Here is a 7,851-nt window from a genome sequence, read left to right as displayed (position 1 = left end):
GAACATCCACAGGGGTGTCATTATATATCCTACTCACAGTATTTATGATAGGGCTATGTCCTGATAAACCCATCATAAGTTGAAAATATAAGACAAAGTTACATTTGATACACTTCACCTCTAAGTGTAGTGTGCTTTTGACATGATTAGCCACACAGCACACTGTAGAGCAGCTGTAATTTCTCCTTATGGTGCATGGTAGCATAGCTTTCTGGGAACTGCAGCTCCTTGCCTCCGTCCAGCATTTCCCAAAGGTATGTTCTGTAGATCACTAGCCTGGGAAAAAATCAAAAGTCAAGATGTGAAGCACAGTTTATATTGAATGGACATCACTTCTGCACTATTGTCAAAAAATTGTAAGTTGAACCATCATAAATCCAGGACATCTGTGTTCCCAGCTCTTAGCATGGTGACTTTCACAGAGCAGATGCTCAAGAAGGATCTGCAGAAAGAATGAGTGAGGGAAGAAATGAAGAAGGAGTTTAGGAGCCAGATGAAGCTTTGCTTTCCTGGGATCTCTGGGCCACCTGTGACATGTGACCTGGTGTGGAGGTCATGAGACCTCCAAGCTTCCCCAGCCCTCTGCTCCTTGGATTTAACTGCATCAGTGCAGCATGCAGCGGGCAGATGAGGCTCAAAACTGAGGCTCTGCCAGCCAGAATCAGGCTCTCACCAGGCACTGGGGCAGCCAGGCTAGCAATCTCAAGGTCAAGGTCAGTGGCAAGAGGAATGCTGAGCTGCCAGCTGGTGAGCTTGGTATCTCAGGTCACGGAGAGAACATGGATATCGGGCTCAAGTCCAAACAGCCATCTTACAAGTACATGAGCTTGAACAAGCTACTTAAGCACTGAGCCTCCTGCCTCACCAGGTTGCATGGGAATAAGCATGAAGTTCCTGGCCCTGGCCTGGTGAGGAGGGCAGAGAGGCTCCCACTGGTGGAGAGGGCTAAGTGGGGAGCTGGCAGGGGCAGGGAGGGTGCTGACTTAGGCCCTGGGCTCCCTCCCCATCAGCCCCTGCCCTGCCCGCTGACCCCCAACCCTGACAGGCCTGGCTGTGAATTCGGCTTTAGGATTTCAGTGTCCCTTCTCTGTATAATTTGCTGGCTTCCTTACTCCTCCATTGCAGGGGACTGAGCTCTCAGAAGACAGGAGTTATTTGGGACCTTCCTGTAGACCTGGGGGGTGGGGGTAAAAATGCTTAGGATATTGGTGAGGAAACTTGGGCTCTGGCATTTCCAGCCTCTATGGCCCTTTGAGACCGTATTTCCCATCCACAGGCAGGAATATGAAATCTATAACTCTGTGTGATTGGCCTTTGGTGTCCAGGACATGCCAGGGAGGTGAAGGTTTGTGCAGGTGGGGGAGGCGGGGGTAATACAGCATGAGAATGGCAGAGGTTCTGGTTGGAGTCTTCTGATTCAGAGGTTTTGATGTGAACCTGAGATAGCGCTGTTTGTCGTTAGTTAGACTCTAGAATAGTATGATAAAGATATTAATGTTCTGTAATTAAGTATACCAGCTTGGGGCTAAATTAAATATTTACACAGCCCTTGATTATCTTTTCTCTGTCTTTAGCAACTCCCTGCTCATGTTAAAATATTTAGCAGGGATTTCAGAAGTATTCTCAAACCTGGCTGTGGCTGAGAAAGTTACTGAATACCGAGGAAGTTCAGGGCCACTGCTCCTAGCCAGTCCCATCGGCAGCTGCTTTATTTGGAGGCCAGGATAATCCACGCGGCTTGATCGGATCAGCATCTTAGAAGGAAGGTGTAACACTTGGATTTCTCTCTCTCTCCCTCTCTCTTTTATTTTTGGTCCTACTGGGATTTAACCCAGGGCTTTGCACATACTAGATAAGTGCTCCACCTTGTAGCTACATCCCCAGCCCTGAACTTGGCTCTTTAAAAGGGAAACAAACTGTGCAGGGAGGTATGAGACAGGCGGGACTCAAAGGAATTTTCTAGTGTAAGTGTCAGAAACTGTCTCCAAAATAGCTGCACAAAAATTTTTGAGGAGGAAGAAACCCCAGCAGGGCAGGTGGCAGCCGAGGCGAACTTGGCCTTTAATTCATGGAGTGACCACAGGCAAGTCACTTGCCCTTTTAGGATCTTGGCGTTCCTAGAATAGCTAATGCGTTTTTATGGTCCCTCCTGGTTTAATGTATTCTTATATATGAAATGCACTAGAAGGACTCAGCATTTGCCAAAATAAAACTGGGCAAAACGCCTGCTCCTTACACTATTTAAATAATCATCGTTTTTATGTTAAGGCTACCTGTGGAAGCCTCCAGATTGACTGGGTAGGGAGAATAGGAGTCCTGCTGTGAACGTTAGCTATAGGATATATGATGTTGCCATAAACCTCAGAGTAGACATGTTCCAAGAAAAAGTGTACATAAATTTGATTTTTTAAAAAACTCTATATATCTGTTAATGACTGAGAGACTCAGTGCAGCCCCAAATTCGACAGCACAAACTTTAGACCATCCTGATTTGAGGACTTTATACAAGTCATGGGCTCAGCTTCCCAGTCTGTGAAATGGGATCATGGTGGATGTGGGGCTGGGTGAGCGCTCAGTGAGAGCTGAGCCTGTGAAGCTCCCAGCAGCTGCAGTAGGGGCCTGGGAACTCTGGCTGGTCTTACTTCAAAACTCTTGTTACAGTGAAGCCTCCTGTGCAGCTGGACTTCCGTGGCTGGGCAGACTGAGCTTGTCACAGGGTTCCTGGGCCACCCCCAGCTGCCCCGTGGCTAGGCAGGCCAGGCCTCAGGAAGGCAGCGCAGTGGAACACTGCCAGCTTCTGATGGCTCCAGAGAGCATGGGGACAGAATGCAGCAAGGCCCCCAGGGGCCTTTCCTGAGAACACAGCTTTAAAAGGTCCACACCCAGACGGGGAGAGAGCTGCAGGCCTAGTGCCAACTGCCTCCTCTGTGAGTCCAGAACCTATCCAGTCCTATTTCTAGAAGCATCCATGCCCATCCAGCCTGCTCCTGAGGAGGCTCTGAAAACACTGGGTCCTCTCTCTTCCCCCCCTCAGGGGGAAGATGCAGGAACAGCAGGGAGAAGGCCCCTGGCCCCTGCTGAGAGCAAGGGGTGGGGGGGGGGCCTGCGCTGAGCTCAGCCTTGTCCTCAGCGCACTGGCTACCTCTGGGAGTGTCCCCATCTGACCCTGCAGACATTCTTACTTTAGAATAAAATCATGTCTGGAGAACATGAGGCTCAGAGCCCAGGTTACCTGCAAGCTCTTCACCAATATCGTCAGAGTCCTCTGTGCCCCACAAGAAGCACACACTTGGCTAAGAGGACCAGTGGTGCACGAGGGGCTGTGTGCAGAGGGGTCATCTACTGTGATGGTTTCGGGGCCCATCCTGCCTGTAAAATTGTTCTGTCCTTTGGGCCTGAAGCTTTGACCTCTTTCAAAAACCACAGAGAGCCAGCCCTGTGAGCACCTGTGCCCACCTGAGAGGTGCCTTAAAGGGCCTTCCCTGGACACTGGACTAATAACACTTTATTATTATTATTATTATTATTATTATTATTATTATTATTATTATTATCCCATATGGAAATTTATTGCACAAATGATATCACAAGAAAACCAGAAATAAAAAAAAAATACCTATCTGAAATCTATTAAGTGGGCATTTTGATTTTCTTTTTCCTTTCCCTTATTTTCCCCTGATTCCCTCCTAGCTCACGTACATGCACAGATACAACTTTTTCCCAGCTGGGCTCTGATCCAATGCAATTTTTCAGTCAACACCATATCATCAGCGCTTCTCCATGTGCCAGCAGTCTTCATAATTGGCTTTTAAAATGGGCGTGCTGTTGTTTACCAATGCTGGAGAGAGCAGGACGTTTAAGTTGCTTCAAGTTTCCAGCTATTAGATACACTTCTGGCTTTTCCTTTTTTGAGGATTATTTCCTAAGGCTATGTTCTCAGGTGTAGCACTGCAGGGTGAGAGGTGGTGAATACTCTCCCAGTTCTTGAAAGACAGCTGAGCGTAGGGGTTTGCCTGAGGCTTGGAAACAGCGGGTACCTGAGGGCTGAGAGCGAGCTGGGGGTTCAAGAGAGGAGTCTCTGGGTTTACTTGGGCCACTTGAAGTGCAGCAGTCCTGAAAGGTCTTTAGTCCTAAAGGGAAGGCAGTGGCTTCCCTCTGGGGGAAGGTAGGAGAAGCAGCCCGGAGAGAGCTGTTGCCTCAGTGTTCCCCAGCTGCTCCCAGGATTGACTCAAGCCTCAGCATCTACAGTGACCACAGCTCAGGGACTGGAGAAGACACCCAGAGGAGTGGCAAGCAACCGGCCATTCAGATGTAATTCAGACAGTAAGTGCAATTGCTATTGCTGCTGGGAAAAATCCACCCACCATCACCGTGGTCTGGAGCCAGCAGAGGCGCCACGCGCTCTACACTGTGTGTGTGTGTGTGTGTGTGTGTGTGTGTGTGTGCTGGGCCCAACCCAGAGCACCATGGGGGAAAGATGATGAGGTTGGCAGCCAGGCTCCTGGCTGTCCAGGTGCCCCAAGAATCAAGCAGGCTGAGGTAGACTACCTAGGGGGGCGGTGTCTCCACCCTGGATGCACATCTGAATCCCCCCCCCCGGAGCTTTAGGGAATTTGGGGAGCTCCAGGGATTTGATACTAGTATCTAGCTGGGGCTGGGAACCAGTGGACTGGATGGCATACTTTCTTGTTAGGGAATCCTATGGTTGGACTGTGTGTTGGAAGCTGGGTCCTCACTAGAAGTGTGGGGAGGTGGTGGTGTCTACAGAAGGTGGAGTCTAGTGCAAGATAATTAGGTTGCTGCCCTCTGAAGGGATTAATGTACTTTTCCTGGGAGCCTGGCTAGTTCCAAAAACTGTTGTTATAAAAGACTGTGCTTGAGCCTTGAACTGCTTTCTGGCTTCTTGCCTTGCTGCGTGGTCTCTAGCCTGTGCTCCCGCCATTGTGATGCCATCTACCATGAAGCACACACCAGGGGCTGAACCCACAGAGCTTCCCAGTGTTAGACTTTCAGCCTCCAAAACTGTGAGCTAAGAAAACCTGGGTCCGATCCTCAGCACCACATAAAAATAAATAAGTGAAATAAAGGTATTGTGTCCAACTACAAGTAAAATAAGTAAATAAATATTTTTTAAAAAAGAAAACCTTTTTTTTTTCATAAAGTATCCAGCCTCTAGCAGTTTGTTAGAGGAATGAAAAAAAACCAAAAAGCTATTTCAGGGTGTCTTTGGATACAGGGACAGGGGCCCTCTTAGGCTATTAAGAGAAAACAGAGGTCACTGTGCAGATTTCAGGGGAGAGTAGATTAAACCCCCTTCGTAATCTCTATAAACACTTACCCCCAAGCCACACAAAATGAACCTTCCACCTAAATAAAACAGGGTGCTTCTGGGCTTCTGTTACATTAGTAGCTTTCAGCCCAGGACCCTGTGTCTCCCTTGCAGGCAGGAGGCTTCCCAAGAGGAACTTGGGGCCACTGGTTGCTGTAAACACTGCCTGACCTGGGAAGCTGGGCCCCAAGATGGAGACAGCCCTGAGCATCACAAGGCTACTGGTCCCTCTCATGACACTCGGCCTCTCTGAAGCATCTTTACTCCTTCAGTCAGATGGCCCTGAAAACCCTTCTGGATGCTTGATGGATACTGGCCCAGAGGAGCCCCCATGGCACAGAGGAGGCCTGGGGCTTCCTGAGATGATGGGTGCTCGGTTGTCACCCTGGGAGGTAAGGGTCTGGTCCCTGGCCAAGGGGGTCACCTCTCTCCACTTCAGTTTCCTCCCCGCCACACACACTCCTTAAAGGGCCAGCCTTCCACGCTCCACCTCCCTCAGTTCTGCTCAGGAAGGATCTATGCCTGGAGAGGGGTGCCAGACTGGTGTCCCCACCACGGGGTTGGCCTTAGAGTATGTGCTCTCTGAATGGAAGTGACGCTCATCTCTCCCTGACAAGGGGCTGGGCATCATAAGAGGGTCAGGGCACACGGATGAGAGAGAATGGTCACTTCCTCTGAGCCCATCCTTCACAGGGACCTGGTAACAGAAAGATGTTAGTGGAAGAGGCACAGAAGGTGCTGTTGAAACAGCTGTGGTCGGACAACAAGGTGGACGAAAGGAAGTCCAAAGAGGGGAGTCCCCAGTTCAGTCCCCAGCAAGGTCCCCAAGTGGCTTTTGTCTTTTTTCTCCTGCATAACACAACCAGAGGGAGAAGATGTCAGCAGAGGCTCTGTCCAGGCAGCCCAGGCAACGATGTGAGAAACTGGGTGAATGAAAGGAGGAGTCTGGCCCTGCAGGACCACTAGGTGCCACCAGTAGGACGGAAGACACGGCAGGGATTGAATCAGGTCCCCCAAAGGAAATGTCACGTCCTAACTCCATGACCTGCGACTGTGGCCTAATTGGGAAAAAGCCGTCTTTGCAGATCTCATGCATTTGAGGATCTTGAGAAGCGATTTCCTGAACCCAAAGACTAGTGTCCTTACCTGAAGAGGAGAGGACATGGAATCACACGGAGACAGCCGAGTGAAGACAGGGGCAGGGATTAGAGAGATGCCCCCACAGCCTAGAGATGCCCAGAGGAGAGGAAGGGCTCTCCCTGCAAGCCTCAGAGGGAGCAGGCCCCAAGGACATTTTGACTGGGGACTTCTGGCCTCCAGGACTGTGAGAGAGTAATAGGAGGGAAACTCTCTGAGAAGCTCCCATAAACCATGGCCTCTCCCTTAATGGCTATTTCTTTCTCTGTAAGAAAAGGCTTAAATGAAGGAATGGATAAAGAAAATGTGGTATACATACCAATGGAATATTACTCAGCCTTAAAAAAGAACGGACTATGGCATTTGCTGGTAAATGGATAGAACTGGAGGCTAGCATGCTAAGTGAAATAAGACAATCCTCCAAAGTGAAAGGCCAAATGTTCTCTTTGATTTGTGGATGCTAACTCAAAAGAAGGGAGGCTGGGGAGGGGAATAAGAGAAATCCCTTGGATTAGACAAAGGGAAATGAAGGGAAGGGAATGGAGAGGGGAATAGGAAAGACAGTAGAATTAACTGGCCATAACTTTCCTACCCTTGTGTTTGTATACACCACCAGGGTAACTCCACGTCATGAGCGACCATAGAGTGGGAACTGAAATAGAATCCGTTGTACTCTATGTATGTCTATTCTGCCAAAATACATTCTACTTTCGTGTATAACTAAAAAAAAGAAGAAGAAGAGGCAGGCTGACATCTGCAGCCTAGTGAGGCAATGGGGCAATGGCACTGTCAGCGGGCAGCCTGTGAGTCCAGTTGCCTGGTTGTGTAGGTCTGATGCTGCGGGGCAAGACCCAGCGAGTCCCGGCACCTCTCCTGGCCTCAGTGTTCTTACCTGGAAAGCAGGACCCTGCTCTGATGGCCTCATTGCAGAGGAGGAGACAGGAGGGAGTAGACTTGGGGTTGGGTGCAAGAGGCTGAGAACACCGTGAGGAACCCGGGTGTTGGCATGGAGCCAGGACGGTGGTCTCTTCTGCACTGTCCCTGCTGTCAGATGAGGCCTTTGGAACAAGCACAGGAGGAGAGGCCATCTGGGCCCACCCGAGGAGCTGCTCAACCCACCGAAGAGTAGGTGTGGGTTGGGCCTTGAAGAACATGTACAAAGAACTTCTGAGGTGGTGCCTCCTGAACGCACAGGCAAAGAGGGGATGGGAGACACCTAGCCACCTGGATGGGAGGGGGCATTGTCCCCCAAAATGGTTTTTCTGAGTTCTGTTGTAAAGATGTCAGGGAGACTGACATGCATGACTGGCGCTCTCCTTCCTTCCCACCCTCCCTGGGCCTCTTTGACCATTGCAGATCCACCCCTCCCCCAGCCCCATGTGATG

Source organism: Marmota monax, unplaced genomic scaffold (genome assembly GCF_021218885.2).
Source record: "Marmota monax isolate L192 unplaced genomic scaffold, Marmota_monax_Labrador192_F-V1.1 WCK01_AAM20220418_F8-fsc00078, whole genome shotgun sequence".
Taxonomy (NCBI): domain Eukaryota; kingdom Metazoa; phylum Chordata; class Mammalia; order Rodentia; family Sciuridae; genus Marmota; species Marmota monax.
Note: the sequence above shows the minus strand (reverse complement) of the source record.